Raw genomic sequence first — 12821 nt, 5'->3', positions numbered from 1 at the left:
TCTGAAGGACCCAGGGCAACTTACAGTCCTCTAGGCATCAATTTGCTCGTCTCTAAGAAGGCAGTAAAATTTTTTATTTCATAACATTTTTAGAAAGATTAAGTTAATGTATATAGGATATTACAGTATTTTTCATATGTAAACAACTTTATGGAAGTAACTTATGATTACTATTAATGGTTTATTTAATAATATAGTCATTAAAATCGCTGAGAGTATCACGAATTCAGCCACAAAGCTAGAGAAGATCACATGAAAACAATCATTTATTTTAATGTCATGTGCTGAAAATTAAGCAAGCATCCCATGGCAGACAAATGTACACGCTAATTGTTATCAATATTACTCATTAAAGCTGTGTATTTTCACTAAGTTGCTTTGAAAGTAAAGAAGATCATAAACTTGATACCAAAACATTTTGACTTCCACAGTGTCAAATGATGAATTTAAACTCCAGCTGGGGTATAGCTATTATATTGTTTGGCATAAAGTAATTTATAATGAAGATTTTAATGGGAAAACAGTAGATAATTGCATGTTTCTTATCCAATTTAAACTTATCTCTTTTATTTTGTACTAATGTACAATCTTCTTATTGACCATCAAGGTGAAATAACAATGCACCTTAAATATTTTATTGAAATAGAATTCACTAGTATCAGTCCTAAATTTCACGTTATTTTAAAGTAACAGTATTTCAAAATATTTTTTAATATTAAAAAATACATTATCGTTTTGAAAATATTCTTCAAAGCTTTTGACTAAAGATATAAAAAAAATCCTTTCAAACCTGCTTTCACTAAACAGAAATTCAGAGTTGAGGTGTTTTTAATGTTGGTTAATTGAATCGCAAAATGATGATTATCAAGGACCCAGATTCTTTCTCTTCTTTGATTTGTCGTCATGAGAATGCCATATACAATAATTACCTGGGGCAGAAGTAAATGAATTTTCCTGTGCTTCCCCTCAAGAAAAAGAAAATTTACATGAAATACTACCAGACTGCCCTGGAAGTCTCATTCACCAGGAATGGATCACATGCTAACCCCTAAACCAAGCACGGGCAAAAGGAAAGGAAATCTTTTGGGCTTACATCCAACTAGACTTTGCATTTGAACAGAGGATGGAGCTATCTTCCTTAAAACACTTAGTGAAAAAATGAATTAATTAACAAAAAGGAGATGGTGCTACTCAAACAGTCCCTGCTTAAACAATCAGGAGCATCTTAGGTCTTCAAAGAGCATGAACTACATTTGTATACAATCACATACATATTTGACCATTTACAAATTAATAATGCTAGACTATATTAAAGCCATTTGTAATAAAATTGATCAATTTAGCATTGTGACGAGTAATTAATTTTCAAATGATTTAATAATATCTTCAATTTATTTCAGGACTTTTTAAATTTGACAAGAATATTGAGAATTTACCATATGCCATGTGCAGTGTTAAATATATCCTTCTCACAAGTTTAGAGTGCTAAACCAAACATTAAACAAATAAATATACAAATAAAGATATAATAAGATAAATGAGATAAAAGAAGTTGCAAGATGTGGTGAAAGAAAATAGTGGTAGTTGACAGCTATGTTACATTGTATGACCTTAGGGGTCAGTCTCACTGAAAAAATGACATCTAATATGAGTCCTCATTTAAAGAATGGGAAGCAGCATCCCTGCAAGAGAGAAATCTCTGCAAAATATCTTACAGAGAAATAAACTTTTATGTGTACAGAGCAAATAATTTTAAAAAAGAAAACTTCAAGTAATTATTAGAAATCATGTAATTTAGTAAAGATTTGATTAAGCCTCCTTTAATTTTAAATTTACTTCATTACATCTTTGGTACAAAATACATTCTATTTTTGCCCTTTAATTATTCTCCTTTTAGCTAGGAAAGCATCAAACTTCAGGAAAATGAAATTAGAAAATAAAAAACAATGTTTCCAGTCTTGCAATTTCAGCAAAATTGTGCATTTAATTAATACTATTTGAAGGACACTTCCATATTCAGATTAATATAGCATAAATGAATCTTTATAGAGTTACCAAATAAATGGGATGTACAGTGGCACGACTTTCCCTAATGATTGTTCTTTGAAAGACATTCATAGTGATTCCCGCCTTGAGTCAAAGCCACATATATTCCCCTCAGTGCTTACATTGTTTTATCATTTCATAAAGGAAAATGATATAGAATGTTGAAGAGTTTGCACAATTTAGCATTTTACATTCATGACAGAGAAAGAAACATAGGACTCTTGCTTGTTTTAATCAAGGGAAGATGTCCTTAAAGTCTGTGACTCTTTGTGCTTGTTGGAGAAACAAATATTTTTCTTGTTATTATTCATCATTGTCTGGCTAGAGCCTGATTATATTAGAATTTTCCTAATTCTGCCCCTTGCATTTCTGTGAGTCTGAGAAAAGTCTGTAATTGCTACAAGACTTGGCTTTTAAGCTTTAGAAGAGCAGAAATGTTTATTTTGTTTATGGTATATCCTGAGCACCTAGAACGCAGTCCAACACAAAGCAGGAATCCACTAAATATATATGTAATAAAATGAAACTCATTAATAAAACTAACAATATTTATGACTATAAATAATATAATGAATTTAAATGCATGTAATCAAATGTAAGATTTGCGTTCTACCCTTTATAATGAAAATAACAAGTATTATTATGAACAAATCTAAGTTTTTCTCACATTAGAAAAGACAACAATTTTATTCTTTAACTGTTTTAGCATGTATTTATTCCTAAGCAGTTTCAGAGAGAAAAGACTGGTTATGCAGATGCTTTTCAAATCAAATTTATGTCTTACCTACACTAATAAACTTAATAAGTTGGCTCATGTCGCTGGGTCACACAATTGCAATTTCCATGTAAAATATTTATATTTTGTTAAACTTGAAAGGCAATAATGATTACATGTAGTCATGACTGATTTCATTGGCTATTGTAATTTAGACTAAGAGATCATACAAGGTTTCAGTTACACAAGAATAAGTTTTTGAGATGTATTGCACAGGATGGTAAAAATAAACGTTTTATTAGGAGTCAGACTGGTGGGTACCTTTGCTGGATGTGGAGAAAATCGTGACTGGCTAAGGCTACTAGAGGGCTTCAGAAAGGCTAGCATTCTTTTTATATCTGGGAGCTGGTTAAACAGGTATGTCCAGTTTGTGAATAGTCATTGAGTTTTACTTTTATTAGAGGTATGCTTTTCTGAACTAATTTAACATTAATAAAATGTTTACTTAAGATTATTACATATATTTTTGACATTGTTACAGTGAGAAAGGATATGTTTTATACTAAAAGAGAAAGGATTTTATTCTGTTTATAATCATTGCAAATTTAACTTATTTTTCTACAAAAATCAGTAGCGTCCCTATTTGTCAATAACGTTCAAGCTGAGAGTCAAATTCCATTTGTAATAGACACACACACACACACACACACACACACACACACACACCCCTCCTAGGAATACATTTAACCAAAAATGTGAAAACGCTCTACGAAGAGTCCTACAAAGCTCAGCTGAAAAAATCATAGATGACAAAAACAAATGGAAAAACATTCCATGCTCATAGATTGGAAGAATCAATAAATGACCGTAATGCCCAAAGCAATCTACAAATACAATGCTATTCCAATCAAACTACGAATGTTGTTTTCCACAGAATTAGAAAAAAGAAAACGATTCTAAGATTCACATGGTAACAAAAAAGAGCCCCAAGAACCAAAACAATCCTCAGGAAAAAGAACAAACTCAGAAACATCACATTACCTGACGTTACACTGTACTGGAAGCCTGGGCCAGCGTGGTCCTGATACAGACGCGTACAGACAGACCAGTGACACAGAAGAGAACCCAGAAAAAAGCTGCCTACATGCAGTCCTGTGATGTTTGACAAAGTTCACAAAAACAAGCAATTTGGACGGGATTTCCTATTCAATAAACGGTGTGGGAAAGCTGGCTAGCCATATGCAGAATAAAACTGCACCTTTACCTTTCACCATATAAAATATTAAGATGAATTAAAGACTTAAAAGTAGGACCTCAAAGTGTGAGAGTTCTAGAAGAAAACCTAAGAAACACCTTTCTGAACATCAGCCTTGGGAAAGGATTTATGGCTAAGTCCTCAAAAGATACTGCTGACATGGCCGGCTTCCATCCTGATCCATCTTAATATCATACACTGTTTTGGGATCTACCGTGGGTTACCTCTTGGCATAAACTATCAATTCTAGTCAAAAAGGCCCATCAGAAACACCAAAGGCACACCCGTGTTGAGGAAATTCCTAACACTCAGGTGTGCAGGTTACCTTCCCGGCGCTGGCGCGAAGGCGGTATCCGTCATTGAGTACCTGTGAGGCTATTTCTTCACTACGCACTTATTCATCTCTTATCCCCAGTACCTAGCCTAGTGTTTGGCACATATTATCTTAACAGTAAATCTTTCAGAAATAAGATGCAAATCTTTTAACATAAGATTATTCAGTTTAAGGAAAACAAATAGAAACAGAACTTTGAGTGAGCATAATCTAGGGAATTTAAGTATTAATTTGAAAAAGAGAAACCTTGAGATATCTCATTTTACATATGCCCTCTCATGTCCATGTGTGTACATATTTTGCTGTAGTTTAAAACTAGAAAATAAATTTTCTTGATGCTTACTGATGCTTACAAGGCTGTAACTCGATGAGAGCAATATTAAATTGCTTTAAAGAGTTTATACTTGATGTTTACATATATCAGAGGGATGTTGACTTAAATGGATTAACTGCAAATTAAATAAATTGGTCCAATGGATAAAATAATACTTTAACTGCTTCTTTTCTCTTACTTAATAAATTACTGGGCAGAGTTGATGCAATCTAACCTTTCAAAATAATCTTCCTTTTTTTCTAGGGACATACTAATCAGAGAAGAGATGCAGTACCATCTGTATTTTCTTAGAATATTCACAAACTCCTACCGTAGCACCAAACATGATCAGGAGTGAGTGAGTGTGTGTGTGTGTGTGTGTGTGTGTGTTTGCGTATAAAAAAACAAATTTGTAATTCTGTGAAATGTGTATACCCAATTTAGCACTACTGTTTGATTTATCCGACTTTCTCTTTCCTTTTATGTGATGAGAACTTCTATCTACAGACTTCTTAAGTCATGATAGCTTGCCTACTTATTTATAGCCAGGAAAAACATGCCAACCTTTCTACCACAATAACTTGAAATAAGGTAACAACGTATACATAATACGATTGTAACTTACATAGTAACATACAAATATAATGTATATACATATATACAAATATGTTATATACAAATATAATAACTTGAAAATGGCTATAATAATTTTAAAAAATAATTTCAGCTCTTATTTTAGATTTAGGGGCTACGGGCGCAGGTTTGTTACATGGGTGTGACGCATGATGCTGAGGTTTGGGATATAAATGACCCTGTCATCAAGGAAGTGGGCCTAGTACTCAAGAGTTGGCTTTTAACCCTTAGTCCCCTCCCCACCACTTCTAGTAGCCCCCATAATATATTATTACCATGTTTATGTCCAGCAGTACCCAATATTTAGCTCCCACTTGTAAGTGAGACTATGGGGTATTTGGTTTCCTCTTTATGCATTAATTTTCTTGGGATAATGGCCTCTGGATGCATCCAATTACTGCAAAGGACATAATTTTATTTCAGTTTTTATGGCTGTGTAGTAATTAGAGCCTCAGTGTCTTGGGCTTGCTAATATCAATTCCACCTCCAGGGACAGGAGCGAGGATACACATGGAGTTCAACCATACAGAGAATGATTCAATTCGTTGAATTACACCTTAACATCTGTGTAATGAGCTTCCCTGGTGGTCGGTACTTTCTGAGTATTGCCACACTTCTGTGCCTGGGAGGTAATACATGCCTGACAACCTCAAAGGCTTCCAGTTTGGAACCCTCTCAAACCTCACCCTGCGCATCAATTCCTTCAACTAGTTCTGATTTGTATTATTTTGCTGTATCACATTTTGAATACGTGTATACAAAATTATATACATATACACACACACATGCACACCCTTATCACCTCATCTTAGAACCCAAAGGCCAATGAATGGCTGACAAGAAGAGACACACTGTGACCCCTAGCCTCAAGGTAAGATCACCTCTGTGGCACTATTTTTTCTCCAGAATAAAAATAGTCACTTTTTTCCAGAAAATACGTCAAAACATCACTTCGTTCTAACACACTGGCCTCTTGGCTTCACCCAAACAAAACAAGCACGTTCCCTCCTAAAGACTGTTGTAACTGATACTCTCTGTTCCTTGAAACCTCTTCCTTCCGTAATGAATGTATACAGAAAAGTGAAATGGCACAAAAGGAATAAAGGTAAGTTTCTGTTATTTTAGACAGAGTGATCAGGAAAGGAGTCTTTGGTTAGATGACTTTTAAGGAGCAGCTCTTAGTAATGGCAGTATCCATATGAATGTCTGTACATTGATACTGACATTAAAAACATCATCACGGTGTTCGTAATAGCTTCTTCCATTTACATATTTTAAATTCCATTTTCTGAAAGTGAAGAACTTGACTCCCACTATTTTATCTTAAATATAGTTACTTTTTAAAAGTCAATCCCATAGAATATGAGCAATCTTCTACCTCAGTGGCTACCTCCCTGCTTTGCCCCGACTTCCGGCACACCTGCTTTGGTTCCAAACCTCCTGCCAGGATATCTCCAAACATGGTCTCCCAGCTGACTCTGCATTCACCAGCCTGCCTATGAATATGCTTGCTTCACCTCGCTCCAGTTCTAAGGCCAGCTAGAGTCTGCTCACCGTGGTTCTTCTTCCATTCTCCCCACATGGGTACTTGCTTCCTAGGCTTCTGATAATGGCTTCAACCTGAAGTAGATTTTAAAAGCTATCATGCAGAGATGAGCCTAGCACAGCAAATCTGTGAGGATCGGGACTTTCTTCATTTTCATGAAAGGAAGCACAAAATCAAAAACACCATTATGGGACTGGTGAAAGCAGTCTGAAACGTCAAGTACTCGATATCGTGAAAAGAATATGGATTGTACAATATTTAAAAAGATAGCTGAATACAATACTGTTATACCCCTGTACTGTGTTACCTCCTACCATTTTTGAAGAACTTTTGAGAAATAAGCCAACGTGTAAAATAACTGTAACAAATAAAACCGAAGAGAAATAAAGAAAATTTTAATTGAGAGCAAGAGAATGTGTAAATCTAGAAATCAGGTGCTAAAAAATCTAACCGTTTAAAATCACAAAATGGAATTGGTAGTGTATTAGAAAAAAATGTTTTTGAGAAAACATTCTCACTTATGTTAATACCTATGATAAAGGTTTAAATTCCAGTCCCTTATTTCTCCACCCCAAACCACCATCCCCCATTTACCCAGTGTTAAGAGTGTAACTCAGGCCCAGCCGGTCATAACATCCAACTCCCTGGCAATCACGAATGCCACGGGTCATGCAAACACCTCCCCATCGGAGACAATTAAAGGGCTTCTGTGAAATTTTTATTTGGAAGTCCATCGAAAAATAATTTTTACTGTATTTAGAGAGAAAAAAAACATTGTTTATGGCTCTCTTAACTGTCAATACAAAAGTTTTTCTGAGGTAAATATACAAATTCAGAAGGCGTAAGAAAGAAAAGATGGAAGATGAGAGATTGAAACCAAAAGATACTGCATATAGGGAGTCTTGCTCTTCAGATGTGTTGAGCTGCCTTTTCTCTACCCTACACCTCTTCCCCATGTCTCCCCAGCACTTTTTTTCTTGCCATCAGAGCTTAACGCTAACAATAGGAGGTGAAAATGCAAGATACTTTCTCAGCCTTAATTATATTTGAGCTTAGATACAATCCTGGCATATGGCCCTTGAGAAGTGTGCCGATAAAATGGATAAAGATAATTCTCCCTTTGCTTCAGGTTTGTGCAATGTTTAAGAATGAGTGGATGCTGGGGACAGTCATTAAGTAATACAAAGAAATATGGAGACATTGACTCTGAACTTCAATACTGTGGAATTCTTAAATACTTCCTAGACCTGTCAGTCTGAAAAAAAATTCTGCTTAATATAAGATAATGAAACCTCCATTTTTAAGCACGTCTAAATTTATGTCTGTTAGTCCATTGTGCATTGCTATCAAGGAGTACTTGAGGCTGGGCAGTGGTTTTACAGGCTGTACAAGAAGTGTCAGCATCTTCTCTGGCAGAGGGGCTCAGGAAGCTCACAGTGATGACAGAAAGTAAAAGGACAGCCAGCACACGGGGAGAGGCAGCAAGAGGAGGAGGAGGAAGGAGGCGCTAGGCCTTTTGAACGACGCGATCTTACGCTGTCTCAGACTGAGAACCCGCTCATGAATGTGAGGACAGCAGCGAGCCATTGGTGAGGGATACGCCCCCGTGAGGCCCGTGTCCAACACGAGATTTGGAGAGGACGAAACATCCTAAAACCGTATCCATGTCCTGTTACATACAGCCAATTGAATACCAAGTCGTATACCTGTTGATTAATTTTAGACTAAAAGCATAATCCTACAAAGAACTTAACTCTGAAATTCATAAAACGAAAAGCAAATTGTCTACAAAGTAGGTATCATCAGGTGGCCAGGAAAATACAGAGTTGGGGGTGTGCTGCCCAGCCAGAATGTAAGAACGTAAACAAGAAAAATTAAACCAAAGAAGAGGGGGAAGGAGAATAGGGACTTAGCAAAAGGATACAGGAACAGGGCCCACTTCACAGTTGTGTATCTCCGTAAATTATGGGTGCCCATGTTCAAAATGAGGGCTTCTTACTTTAAAAACAAGAAAAAGTGTCCTGTTAAAGGTATTAAAATATACATTATTTTCTTCCTGTGGTTCCCTCTCAAATTGCTGTCATGGCTTTTATTTTTCTAAGAAAGGAAAAATTTAAATTGTAAATTATTTGCATGCATGCCACCATTTATGTTTATAACATGTGATGTCAGTTTTTAATGCAAATATTAGAGCATCTAAACTTGCAGAATCACAAAATTGCACAATTTATATTTTTAGCTTGTCCCTTACAGTGGCTCTAGCAGGCCTGAAGAAGAAGAAAAAAACAAAACAAACAAACAAACAAAATCTGCAAGCCAGATTAAGGAAGACTTGAAGAAGAAAGAAGGGGCCCTTTCAGACCAGGAGCCAACCCAAGGGTATGCACTTTAAGTCAGCAGCAGGGATACTCACGGGGCAATTATCAACTCACACATGCTCCTGAGAACGCCACCCTTGATGAACTGTACCCAGCCTGACGGCTAAAGGGCTCTGCCTCCTGCCAGCTTCTGGATGGATTTGATGTAACCAGCTGGAGATGGAGTCTGGGAAAGCCAAACCTGTCACCTCTCTTTGCCACAGGCACACTGTTCCAACCCCTAGTAGAGGGACACCCCAAGGGTCTTCTAACCTTTGTTCCAAGACACGGTATATACTTGGATTGGTGGTGAGACAGAAGTTGCAGGTTCTCTTTTGCAAGAACACAGTCTTCAGCTGGATGAGTACCTGACAAGGCTGGGTGCTGCCTACTCAGATGAGGCGTCCACCACCAAAACACTTCAGTACACACGTGTACAACCTCCACTTTACCCACTGCTGGAGTATCTAGGCCCCTGCTGGAAAGAGAGTGATGACGGGGAGAGGAAATGACATGAATTGAGGTTCCAAGCTCTCAGAGCATGCCCCATTCTTCTATCAGGCTTCAAATACAAAACACAAGTTTAAAGACCAAATAATTTCAAGATGGTAAGAACAGAGCATTAAACCAAGCATGGAGTCCTTCGGAGTATGGAGTCAGACTGACTACGGAGGTCTCATGCTCATAAAGCCACATAACAAAGAGCTGTGGCAGCCTCAAGTTGCTGAAAATGATCTCCATACAACAGTTCAAGTAAAATGGGAACCTCATTTCTCCAACTGCATATAAAGAATTATTCCAACAAGAGCCTGGAAGAAGATTCTGAGTTTCATTTTATCCATAAGCACACCTTGGTTTCAGCCCCATCATGAGTCTCTGAGCAGAGAATCCAGTCATTCCATGTTTCAGCTTCCAACCTATAGAACATGTGGGATAATAAATGTTTGCTGTTTTAATGTTTTCTCTAATTTGTTGCAAAGCAACAGAAAACTAATAAGCACCCTATCCCCTCTGCTCAACTTAAAAAAACCTACAAATTCTACACATACTTAAGAACATAGTCTACTTTTACAATCACAATAATGATTGGAACTCTTTTCTATTAAAAATGTGTAGTTGGTATGTTAGAAGTTCTTATTTTAATGGCATGAGAATATTATTATAAAGATCATGCAAATAGCAAAGAAAGATAATTGTAAGTTATGATTAAAAGGAAACTTTCCAATGTGGCAATAAATATGTCACATATCTAAAGTCAAAATCATTTATAAAAGTGACAATGGAATGACAAGACACTGATGAAAGAATTCACCACTTTTGATTAAAATAGCTGTTACATTCCAACAATTCAGCTACGAAGACAGACAAAACCATATAAATACTAAAAAACAAGATGCTGTTGGCTTACGCATAATAGCACTGTTATTTCAAAACAATTCAGTTCGAAAAGAAAATAACTCTACAAATACTAAAAATGAGAATAATTTTCTACAGAAAAAATACATTTTTGCCCACAAAACCCAGGAAAATAACATCAACTATTTTGGTATTAATAAATGTTGGGCTTGATTTTAAAATCCTAAAATAAAGAGTAAATTATTCCTCTATATGGTTTATAAGACGGGTTAGAACACATAACGGAGATAAATCCTATTCACAATAGCAATAAAAATATAAAATACCTAAAAAAAAAACTAACATTGCAGGATTTTTATATATATATAAATGTTTATATATAAACGTTATATATATATATAACGTTAGGTAGATAAAAAGTAGGCAAGTATGGGCATGAACACACACTCTTCAATTTTTATTGCACAGATTTTGATACTTGTTATTCTGTTATTAGTTGCTTGTTTACTTACGTTATGTTAATGTATCACTGTTGAAACATTTAGGGCTCCTTTGCTATTCAGTCTTTCTTTTTTCCCAGCAAAATAATTTTATTTCCTATCATGTGGTAACATATACATCCAATGTGTTCACCTTGCACATCTATTCACAAGTACTTCCAAATAACAACAGCTTTGATATTTAAGCATGTGCTAAAAAAAATATGGAACGCTTCACGAATTTGCGTGTCATCCTTGCGCAGGGGCCATGCTCATCTTCTCTGTTATCGTTTGAATTTTAGTTTATGTGCCGCCAAAGCGAGCACGCTATTCAGTCTTATCTATTCTCTTTTATTCCCATCTATCAAACTAAATTTGTCTCACATTCCAATAGGCGATTATTATGTGTTACTTTTGTATATATTTTATATATCTTGTTCTATTTTATTGGTATATATTTAATTTTCTGTTAGTTTTTCTATTTTTCATGAAGGAATATGGTTTTAAAACCAATCTCTATTACTATATGTGTGTCTAATCTATTACTTTTAATTATTTCAGGATAGTTCATGATACACGCCCACTGTATTTGTCAAACCACTGTCTGATAACAAAAAGCTGTATTACCTCTGAATCCCTACACCATAAATAATGTTCAGTTAACATTCTTATAAATATCCCATTTGGAATACTGTAGAAATATATTTAAAATGCATCGCTACCTCTATATTTACATTATGTCTAATTTGCTTGAATATTTCTAGGCTGATTTACAGAATGACTGTTTTCTGGGCTCCCTCCAGCAATGCATCAGGGTGCATATCACCAACACCTACCAGCAGATTTTTTGACTTTCTAACTTTTGCCAATGTAGTGGACATGGCTATATTATTGCTTTTAAAATTTCCATGTCTAAATATTAATTACTTCAAACAAATATATTCCTTTTATTAAGTGTTTGCTTTTACAAATTGCCCATTTCTATCATTTACCTGTTTTGCTCTCAACTGTCCCCTTTTTACTGATTTGCAAAAATCTTTATGTATTCTGGATATTGTTTCATTTTTAGACATTGTGAGTATTCTCTTATATTTGTTTTCTTACTATTTACTTTGTGATTTACTTCTTTAAATAAAATATCCTTTATTATAATATATTTCACTAGAATTTTGCACATTAAGGTTTGGTTTTGAAACTTTAAGAAATCCTTACTACCGGGTGCTGTGGCTCATGCCTGGAATCCTGGCTACTCAGGTGGCGAAGGCAGCAGGATTGTTTGAAAAGAGGTGCTCAAGGCTGAAGTGAGCTGTAATCACCCCATTCCAGCCTTGGCAACAGAGGAAGACCACATCTCTTAAAAACACCCTTCCTCAATCCCCATTACTCTGTACTGTCTACACTCCCAGACTGCCCTATGCCAAACGCCAGGGCATGGAAACAGCCTTGCCAGCAGAAATGCCTTCTGTATTTTACCACTGTGCAAATAACAACTGCTCATGCCACTTTTTAATCCATTTCATGCTTGAAAGAATAAGAATTTTAGGAGTACTGACTGTATATGAAAAGGAAAAGAATCTGTAAGAAGGGTAATTTATATTATCATTGAAATATATTGACAATACTTGCATTCAACATAAATCTTTTTACCAGGCTCCAAGTTCCATTGAGAAGCTATAAAAAATCTCAAGGCTTGAAAGATGATAAAATCATATAGTATTTTAATCTGCTAAAATTTATATTAAGAACCAACATCTAGGGGTACAAATACATATTTCTGCAGACATATA

At 35.4% G+C, this 12821-nt stretch overlaps 1 non-coding gene across 1 annotated transcript; it reads right to left on the bottom strand.

Annotated features, from left to right (window-relative positions):
• Positions 1-11252: 11252 nt before the first annotated feature.
• LOC120360211 (U6 spliceosomal RNA) lies at positions 11253-11360 on the bottom strand. The gene has a single exon (XR_005576789.1). It is a non-coding gene; the product is annotated as a U6 spliceosomal RNA (small nuclear RNA).
• Positions 11361-12821: the final 1461 nt, after the last annotated feature.

This window comes from Saimiri boliviensis, chromosome 19, assembly GCF_048565385.1.
Source record: "Saimiri boliviensis isolate mSaiBol1 chromosome 19, mSaiBol1.pri, whole genome shotgun sequence".
Taxonomy (NCBI): domain Eukaryota; kingdom Metazoa; phylum Chordata; class Mammalia; order Primates; family Cebidae; genus Saimiri; species Saimiri boliviensis.
Note: the sequence above shows the minus strand (reverse complement) of the source record. Positions and strands in the feature narration are given on the sequence as shown.